Genomic DNA, 9,005 nt, shown 5'->3' on the forward strand with positions numbered 1-9,005 from the left:
TGTACAGTATCAAAATGTGATCAATTCTTGCAACAGTGTCATTGTAGAAGATTCTCTAAAGATAGCCCAAGCTCTGTCTGTATCTCGGCATTCATACATTAGTCATTCTGTTCGTGAATTACCTTGTTTTCTTTTGACCAATGTCACATTTATTTTGGTCCATTTGATGGATGGAAGTCTTTTGTAGAGGTCAGCAATGTTTTATAGTCTAATTAAGGACAAGACAGGAGCACGCTCAAACAGATTGTTTTTTTTTCAGACAGGCACAAAGGATGATTAAATCGCTGATGCTTATCAGATGGCTTATTTGAGAATGGGAAGGTAATACCAGAGAAGTTATGGCAGACGCTTTTGTAGCCACTGTAATACTGCTAAGGTTTTTGATAGTTATTGGTCTGCATAAATTTGTAAAAAAAAAAAAAAACTTCAGCACCTCCCTGTTTGTTTTAATGCAACTATAAAAAGATATACATTTTTAAATGGTAAATTTATGCCACTCTGTTGTTATTGCTTCTTTGCAAAGGTCTACCGGAAGTTACGTTTGGGCCACATAACATCTTTTATGTTGCTGTCATTTAAACCGGCTATACAGTGGGGTCTGATAGTCTGAGACAACTAGTGTTACTGTTTTGCATTCTTGCATAATACAACATGTCCAATTAAAATGTTTTGCAATGTAATAACAATTTGAGCAATATGAAATTAAAATGCCCTCAAGCTTCATGTTATCTGTTGTGCTTTTGAAAACAAGAAAATCTGCCTCTCCCCCCTTTCAAAAAATAAATTAATAGGGTCAGTGATGCCAAAAGCAAATATTTGTTCTTCATTTTGTGCCATAAACCTGAACAAATTTCCAGATTAAAAAGACAAAAGGACCTTACTGTAAATAATTACAATGGTAAATGACGGTTTCATCTCACCAACATAAACAAACGTTACTGCGCATGCGCACTTTTGTTACCCCACCTTTACTTCCGGTACACATTCACAAACAATAGAAGCCTGTAGATTATGTCTGATAACAATCAAAAGAAACAGAGAAGAACCATCACTTGGCTAAATTTGTGTCTCCAATATTTTGAATTTAGACTCAACCGCTAGATGTCAATGTATCATACGGTTTGTTTAAATGCGACCAAACTGCAGGACCCATTCAACAAATTCTTTATTTAATACAATTATTATGTAATAAAATAATAATATAAATTAATTTGAACATAAATAAAATAAAATATAAATAGTTTTATATTTTATATATATATACAGGTATATACGTATATATATTATTAGACACCAGCCAAACACAAACCTGAAGTTAACTGGGGGTCAGGCGCACGAGCGTCCGATGAAACGGTCTGTACTGTATATATACAGTATTTATTTTAACTATTTGTAATAGAAGGCACCACCGAAGGCTTTTAATGGATTTAGTTTTATTAAATAAAATGTTTATAACCAGTGGCACACAGATGGTGACTTTTCACAGGTGTGGAATTGTCACCATTGGACTTTAAAAGCACATGTATAAAATCTCACTGTCTTCCCTGTATTGTTTCTCTGCAAAGTGAAAATGTTGCAAAGGGTCTTACCTGAGATGATTTGAGAGCTACAGGATCTTTAGTCCACAGACAGACACAGAGCTTAGATACACAAACCTAAAGGGTTTCTGACTGATATCAAATGTGCTGTAGATGAATGAGGTGCATCTCTTAGTAAGAAATGACAGAATTTTGTGGACTGTGAAAATCTGCTCTTACATACTTATTCTCAAAGCGGTTTTATCTTTGCATTTACTGTTTTGTTCTGTGTTTTCTGTGGTGAGACCGAATGCATTTATAATGACAATAACAGATTAATACATTATGTTTTCATCTGCCGCCAGACTGTAACTCACAGCTCAAAATTCAATTTGCTGTCAACAGTAGTGGATTTTCCATCACTGTTGAAAATGACTGTTTTCTGTGGCAGGAATGGCCATCACTTTAGAGCAAGAGACAGAGATGGAGAGTTGCTTGTTCGTGAATAAAACCTTCATGGTCTTGCCCTGAGGCAGGCAGCTTTTAATTAAACATAATAATAAAACTAAAAGAATTAAATGAAACACAATAAGATTTGCCTTTAAGATATGTCTTGCAGTGAATCAATAAATGCCAGTATTTCTGGTTTGGTTAGAACCCTCATACCTTTTTGGTTTTTAACACGTCAGAACAGCAGACAAAGCTCTTATTGTAACTGCACTGTATGCAATGTTCAGACTTTTGAAATGTGAGAATGATGAATCTGAACTTGCCTCTTTCATCCTTGGAAATGTGCTCTCATTGGATTTTATTCTGCCGTGAAATGAATTAAAGAGACTTGTAGCTCAGCCATGAATAGGTGCGTAAGCCTGAGATTGAGACTCTTCATGTGGGCCGTCTCTGGAATGATGAAGATAATAGAAAGAGACCAGATAATCCACCCTCCATTACTGCTCCATAGCCAATGATCAGTGTAGACAATGTAGAGATTTCAAAATAAAGCCACTAAATTCTTTTAAATGAAGCCTGTAGCTTTTTATTCGAGAATGACATTTGAGATGAGATGTGATCATCAAGCCATTGGTCAGTGTGGAGGAGAGGAGAATAAGATACAGCGTTGTTATGAGTAGCTCATGAGCAGCTTTTAAAAGCCTTTAATCGACGCAACAAAACAAAAGCCTGTTGTGGTTTGAGGAAAAAGGCCTCTGAGACTTTCAAGCTATTCATTTTAGGCAACAGCCAAAATTTCAGGACTAGCGAGATTAGCGAGATTATGTTCATAAAGTTTAGTATCTTTAGTGACAAATGTTAACGCTAAAGAAAGACACGAAATCAAATGTAACAGACCGTTGCACCAGCTACTTGCACAAACTGCCATGTATCCAGATCTAGTCTCTGCCTTTCATGTTACCTAGAGTAGAAAATTCTTTCCCAGCTTCCCCTTTAAACGCTCCATTTGTTTAACCTAAGAAACATCTCTTCTCTGCCATTGCAGGAGCTTTCCAATCAGTATGTGCTGCATACTGATAAAACCAGTTGGTGGGAAGTGCGGAGCCTTCGTCTTATTCAGCTGAGGTGCTTACAAACAGTCCATGCAGGCGCTGTACGTCCGGTGAGTAGTTCTGTTTGGGAAGCTTAAGCAAATCTCTCCAACCACACTGTAAAACTTTGCTGTAATTTCGCAGCAGGTTTGCCAGTAACTTACTGTAGATTTAATGTACAATTTTGTTTTAAGCATAAACTTACCTAGTTTATATATTTTTCTTTCATAAAACATGACTTAATATCTTGGGTCACTTTTCTTGGTATGTAAATATATCGTAATTTATGAAGTTTTAAATGTTTTTTACAGAAAACAATAGAAAAATGCTTAGGAAGAATGTCATTTTTTGCAGTGTTGCTCATTTTGAATCTCAAAAGTCAAAGTGTTTTAATTTTGATTAAAGTAATTTAAGTTTATTTATTTTTATTTAGCCTTGTTGTGCAAGCTCTGTGGAGCTTGTGCAGAGGCAGCAGCTTTTGCCAGAGGGGAACTGGAATCCCCTGTTGGGCCTGGGTTCTCCTGAGGATTTTTTTTCTCGATTAGAGTTTTGGGTTCCTCGCCACCATTTGCATACTGTTCTTTTGCACTATTTGCCTGGCCAGGGGGGCTGCTTTAGAATTAGAATTTTAAAGTTTTACTTAATTAATATTGCATAGGAATTTATAGTCTGTTATATTTGACCTGTGCTTCTTTCTACTTTATCTTAAATGTTTGCTCTCACTGTGCGTGTGTGTCTGTGCGTGCGTGTGTGTGCATGCGTGTCTGTGTGTGTGCGTACTTGTTTGTGTACGTGTGTGCGTGCGTGCGCATCCGTGTGTGTGTGTCTAAGTGTGTTAGTACGTGTGCATATTGTGTGTGTGGAGTGTTTTGTATGAGGGTATGTCTGTCTTCTGTGTTTTCACCTTTTTCTTGTTTTTACAGGTACAACCTTAATTGTTTTGCTTATAGTCAATATGTCTCATGTACAGCTGCTTTGTAACAATGAAAATTGTAAAATTGGAAAGTACTAATTGGAAAGTATATTAAGTAGTAATTAAATCTACAGTAAGTTACTGGCAAACCTGCTGCAAAAACTACAGAAAAGTTTTACAGTCCACCAATTACAGATGCCTCGCAACTCAGATGCAATTGAAGATGCAATTTCTCATGCATATACACTTATGGTTTGAGGCGAAAATATAAAAATCGCCTTGCTTACGAGTTGATATATTCATACTTGTCTAGTAGGGCAAGCACGCCTAACAAAGAATAACAGAGTTGCCTTCAGTTTCAATAGACGCATAGCTGTATCAATAGAGGGTATTGGAATCGGTTCACTCAGCATACTAAATTATAATTACTGTATATAATTATCCTCTAGTTTTTTATCCGACTAATGAATCTCAATTAGCAGAAGCCCCACTCTTCTCATTATGGAAAACTTTTTTCAGTCTTAATTTAATAAACATTCCATTCATACAGTTTAGTAAGATGTGCATTCCGTCGCAAGCTGTTTCCTCTTCTGTGAATCATTCTTCTGTAGACCTGCCAGTATTCATTATTTGTTTGTTACTGTAACCATAAATGTGTAACTGTAATCATACTTGGCCGATAAAGCTATTTTATTTCATTCAACTAAATTCTTTTCTATATGATGTGTATAGTTTCTGGTCATAGAATAGTGGCAATGTTTGCGTAGCGGTTGTACGTTTTCTTTAGTTTATTATTGCTGTTTGGCTGATTAGTAATACGATGTTATAATGATTCCAGTGTCATTCATGGTTTTTGGCAGACACGCTGCACGAAGCCGTTCTCATGCTCAGATTATAACTGTGTGAGCCAGGGGCCACATTCCCAGAGTGCTTAGCGCCTGTTTGTGAATTTAGAGCGCATTGAGCCTTGTTGTTTTCACCTGTTTTCTCGTCATCAGTTCATCGCTTACCCATATCTCAATCTCTTTAATTCATGGGAAATTACAGCTGTTTTAGGCAGATGATTGTTCTGCATAATTCAAGGACGTTTGAAGACGTTAGAATAACTGATTAATTTAAAGTGTTAAAGTATAACTGTTGTGAAAGTGACTTTTAAACAACATGTCGATTACGCATACAGTAAATGCAGATAGACTTTTTATAGTCAGAAGCCACTAAAGTGTTACTCAATCTTTCATCCATACAGAGTCATAATGTTTGAGGGTCTACTTCTACTTGATTTAACCCTTCAAACTGACTAAAACTCTAGTTTCCATGGCATACTTAATCCATTTAAATAGTCTTTATTTGCACATTGCTATAAATTAAAAACTCCTTAAAATAGCTTCTGTTGATAAAATCTAATGTAGTCATGTTGATTTAATATTCTCACTTTATAACCAAAAAGGTTACTTAGATTTTATGACATGAAGCACCTATTTTTGGTTACTGGACAAAAACTGGACAAAACAGTTACATCCACGATCTCATGCGTAAGACTTGTGTATTAATTATCATTAATAAATAACTTTAAAATGTAGTATACTTGGAAAAAATACTGTATATAAAAAAAGATAAAAAAAAAATAAATAAATAAAAATAAAAAAAAAAAAAAAAAACATAAAAAAAAATAAATTAAAAAAAATAAAAAAAAAATAAATAAATGAATAGTTAGGATAGGACAATATTTGGTCGAGATACAACTATTTGAAAATATCGAATCTGAAGGTGCAAAAAAATCGAAATATTAAGAAAATCGCCTTTTAAGTTGTTAATCAGAGGCTGAAATTGGCTGAAAAACTGAAATTCTAAGCTTTACATATAACAAACTTGAGTGGGTAATTCTCAAAGAGTGTGCAGCAGCAAGTGAAGATTGTAGGCGTGTTTCCGGACGTTTTTGTTTGCGATTTAGCTGCATCCACTCGCAAAAATAAAGTTTTTATATATTTACGGTAGGAAATGTACAAAATATATTCATGGAACATGATCTTTACTTAATATCCTAATGAATCTTGGCATCGATACATTTTCGATAATTTTTGATTATTTTGACCCATACAATGTTTTGTTGGCTATTGCTACAAATACTGTATACCCTTATGTGGTCCAGGGTCACAAATGTGTCCTAGGGTGTGACAGTGAAAAAAAAAACTTGCATAAGAAAGCTTTATCTTCGTTGTTATTTTATATTACAAATATAAATATTATAAAATAATATATTATTAACAGGTTGTTTTCTACATTTTTGCATGTACGTTATATTCGTCAACTACCCACTGTGGGTGAATATCAGAACCCAATTTCGCTGCAACCATTCAAAGTCAAATGTATAATATTTGCATAGAGTACACAAAACAATTTTTTTCTTTAAAACAGGACGTGAAAAAATGACGAGCTTAATCATGATTAGATTTTAAATTGATTAATGTTTTCTCCTTAATAAGTTTAACAAATGCAAAATTGAAATCTTTCCAAGCAGCCTCGCAGGGACACGTACAGCTGGTTGGGAATCACTGCACTGAAAAAAAAGTTTGACTTTGAACAAATTACGTTGCTCAACACTTAAGTCTCAATTAGAAAAGTTTTTGTTGTGTTATGATTGAAAAGTCAATTACTAAAAAAACAGAGCGTTGACAGTGATACAATGACACCATCTGCCTGCAGGAGCATACTTGAACTCTCTCATTCACTGCTGTTATGGTAACATAACACACACAGTAAAGTCGGCTGAGGGATTTGTTCTGAAAACCGAAGATAATCGCAGGCCTGTAGACAACAGCATTCAACTGACAGACGCTTGTCAAAGTAACCGTGTTTTCTCGAGGTCACTGGCAACATTGTTTGAGTTGTGTTTCATCTGTTTCTGTCATGTTTCATCTGCTGAGTTGTGTTTCAACTCGTGTTTGATCTTGTTTGTACATAGGCAGACATTGGTGGAAAGCCTAAAATATTTACAAGGATTAATCGATGTTTTCAGAGATGAATGCTTAGACAATCTTTCCTGTCTGTTCCCTCAGTGTAATGTCCACCTTCATGGATCCTAAAGCACTTCATCAATCTTGGCAGAAAATGTTTCCACATTTCTGTAAGTAACTGTATGAACAGACATAATATTCAAGTGTTGTAATGAGACATGCTTTTAATAATACAATAAAAAATATATTAAAACTCATGTGACATCACGTCTTTTTTTCACAGATGAAAGTTGAACAATGGTTTAGAAGATTGATCTCTGCCTGGATTCACTTACCACAGATGACACGCTGGATTATCTGTAGTTATATTCTTAATTTTGATCACATCTGGTCTGAAATTCCTGATTCCACTGGATGAAATCTGGGTTACAGTGTGGTTTGCCTTATACAGTATTGTGATGCAGTTGACCCATTAATTCAATACCAGCTAAATGCATTCTCATGGTTAATCCTATGCTGTAAAGTCTGGTTTTCATATAATCCTTCTTGATCATAGATCCTCTTTTCTCTTAATCTTTTCATCCTAAAAGACAAAAAGGTCATAACTGGATTAAATGGCTTTTGAAGATGTTGTGTATTTTTGAGTGTGTCATCTTTACTAGGTCTCATCAATGACATGCAGCAAATGAAAAAAATGTGAAATTGCTAAATGGCTTTAACCTTTTGCTTGGTGCATTCATTTTAGGCAGATTTACAACCACTTCCAGTCTAAAACCATTTTCTGCTATTTATTTAAGGCCTCTGTGGTTCGGTGTTGAATTTGTTTTGACATCCTTCAATAATTTGGATTTCATCTATATCATATTATTTTAAAGTGTCTCTTCACGTGTTGTTTTTATCAGCTTTATCTCTCTCTACAAGCAGGCTTGATGAAACACTAAATGATACTAAAAGCTAATTGGCTATAAAGGTCAGCTCTCATTATCATTAGTTATTTATATGGAAGGCAAATTTCATTTTGGTTCACTTGTGCATTTTGGTTGGAAGGATATGTATACGTAAATATAAATTTAACAAGAATATATATTCTGATTGGTCAGTTTATAAATGAGAAGAGGCTTTACGCTGTGAGCTTCCACCGTGGAGTATTCATGGAGTAATTTGCAAGGGCTACTTTGCAGAAATTAAATACATTTATTTTTATATTTAATATTATTAACATTTTACAATAAGTTAGCTAACATGACCTAACACTGAACAATATTTTTATAGCTTTTATTAAAAAAATTTTTAATGCTAGGTAATACATATATACAGTAATTGTTCATTTTTCATTTTCAAGATCATGAACTTAGTGTTAATCAATGTTAACTGTTGATTTAAAAAATGTATTAGTAAGTTGTAGAAATTGACACTACGATTACTAAATGCCGTATAAATCATTTTGCAAGACGTAAACAATACTGGTCCATTAGCACTTCATGTGTGTGTTTATTTACAGTATAACACTACACAAACGTTAGAACAAAATACAACCAACAGAACATTTAGAACTGAATCGAAATCAAACAAAGTTTAAACTAACAAACAAAGAAGTTAAGCAAACATCTGAAAGACTTATTTATATACTGTACGTGAAATAAAAATAAATCAATAAATCAATCAGGAAGTGCTTCTGCACCAGTTTTGTTTGTGTCTTGCAAAATGATCTATAAATATGTATTACAATTGTTAGTTCATTTGAACTAATAAACTTAACTAATGTTAACAAATGGAATCTTAATGTAAAGTGTTAGTAGTTCATTTGACCACTTGTTCTGTTGATTTTGAATAAATGTTTGAGGAGGCTCAGCCTCTCTGGACTGCCGCTGCTTTGAGTTCTTCTTGATGTCTGGAAGCTTTTTCCTTGCTGTGAAAATTTCAGCACATTCAATCGTGTTTTTCTAAGTGGTAATTTAACATGTTTAAGTGTCCTTGAGGTTATCAGCACAGCTCAGACAGAATTTTTAAATTCAATTTTCTTTTAACTGTACCAATGAGAGTGCACCTGGGGCCTCGTTTATGTAGAATGTCGAGAAAC

General features: G+C 34.3%; 1 protein-coding gene across 6 annotated transcripts in view; it reads left to right on the forward strand.

Annotated features, from left to right (window-relative positions):
* The window catches only part of khdrbs2 (KH domain containing, RNA binding, signal transduction associated 2), a 67,463-nt gene extending 58,677 nt beyond the window's left edge, over positions 1 to 8,786 (forward strand). For 5 of the 6 annotated variants that reach the window (XM_057342751.1, XM_057342754.1, XM_057342753.1 and 2 more), the window contains 3 exons: positions 3,013 to 3,129; positions 7,028 to 7,095; positions 7,209 to 8,786. The gene's annotated coding sequence lies outside the window, so the exon portion shown is untranslated. Of the gene's footprint in view, positions 1 to 259; positions 981 to 3,012; positions 3,130 to 7,027; positions 7,096 to 7,208 lie in introns of those variants that run through there. The other variant, XM_057342752.1, reaches the window with a different exon arrangement.
* The last annotated feature ends 219 nt before the right edge of the window (positions 8,787 to 9,005 follow it).

This window comes from Triplophysa rosa, linkage group LG9 (genome assembly GCF_024868665.1).
Source record: "Triplophysa rosa linkage group LG9, Trosa_1v2, whole genome shotgun sequence".
Classification (NCBI taxonomy): domain Eukaryota; kingdom Metazoa; phylum Chordata; class Actinopteri; order Cypriniformes; family Nemacheilidae; genus Triplophysa; species Triplophysa rosa.